Raw genomic sequence first — 1,696 nt, 5'->3', positions numbered from 1 at the left:
AATAGGAAGTCTAAATGCACACAGACCAGTGGTCTGACAAGTGTAACCATTGGTGTATCTCACACCAACGTGAAACCCATTGTCGTAATCAAGTGGCTACAGGTAGCCACTTGCGTGTAACCCCGTGACATTTGCAGTGCTAGCGTCTATTATGACTTTGACGTACAGTATAGCCACGCGGAGTAGTTATCGCGCACAATAGCGACCATAGATTCGTATCTGCAGCAGCAATCAAAGCGTCCACGGCTGCTAGCTCTGCCTGCAAAAGCACTTCGTCCTCCTCGTCCGGTGTTGTGGCTGCCTCCATTTTACCGACTGAGAGGCTAGGAACCAACGAGTTGGTGGTGTTGTGTGATTGGCTAATATTAGGTCGAACTATACTTTGATTGGTTAGTTATTCACGGTCTACAGTGTCTTTTCTGTTCGTTTTGGAATTTGACTGTCAATTAGCTGCCGGCAGTTGCATTCTGTCCGTCACTGTACATATAAACGCAATGATGGAGCATCATGTTGACGCGAGGCTGAATTGGTGGTTTCCTTGCGCGCAGGTGTATAGTGCTCGCTACCCGTGGGTGTTGTTTTCTTTTGAGTTGAGATGGTTTAATATACAACAAAAATGTTAAAAATCAGTGTGAACGCACCACATGGATACACATGTACTGCGATTGTCGATATTGTTTAACCAGCACTACGACGTACACTGCCTCTTGCATACCATTCTTGCTTTAGTTTTAGGTGTAGCTGCACGCAATGTCTACATCGAATACTCATCGTAGTCAGGAAACCCTTAGGTAGTAAATCGCAACCAGTAGTAGCCGTGATAGCACCACCGTACGGCGGGAGTACATTAACGCTTTCGTGGTCAATAGGGGCACCCTTTCATTAAATTTTGTGTGCGGACGAGGCGGAATCGCCATTCTACTTGAACTATAACGATTTGCGGAAGATTTCATGTAGTGCCGTCGTTTATGAAAGGGTAAAATCACCCTTTCATGGCCTAATGACTTGGCTTTTTATAGTATAACATAGCCAGGTCAAAAGTGAATGTTACGAAAGGGTTAAGTAGTAGTAGACGCAGTGGTAAATAGAGCCCGCTGTAGCCATTTTCTCGTAGGCATTTGCTAGGGTAGTCGTGATTACCGTCGTCCTGCGATCCTTGTAATGTTAGCCTTCGGTTGTAGGGCATCTGTGACTTTTGTCATGCTGAAGCCAAGTGGTGACGCAGGTTTATTTTCGGTAATCAACTGCCTGCTAAATGAGAGCAAGCCACTGACCCGTAATGCGAGGATTTTTTTCTAAGGCATTTTGGATTAGTCGTTCGAGTCGTTAAGGTGATATGAAAATGATAGATAAGAAGGAACTGTCGCCTTGAACGAGAAATCTATCGTATCACAGCTACATCTTGACACGCCAATCACAATTTTGGAGAAGTCGACGATGTGACCGCCTAGTACTTGAGCAACCTAATAGAACATTCACGCTGAACGATGTTTTTCTGAAAACAGTATTAGAGACCTTAAAGTTGGGAGGAGGGGGAATCCATACCGATGGGATCCGCATCACCTACTATGTCGAAGCCGCTCGTACACTATACACCAAGTTATTTTCTTCCACTCACGTTTGTGGGCGTTTCTCACTCAATTTTAAGAATTCGAGATCGCTATATATTAATAGCTATGTTTCTGAAAAAAAAATC

This window comes from Phytophthora parasitica (assembly GCF_000247585.1).
Source record: "Phytophthora parasitica INRA-310 unplaced genomic scaffold supercont2.2, whole genome shotgun sequence".
Taxonomy (NCBI): Eukaryota; Oomycota; class Peronosporomycetes; order Peronosporales; family Peronosporaceae; genus Phytophthora; species Phytophthora nicotianae.
This window is presented reverse-complemented; position numbering follows the sequence as displayed.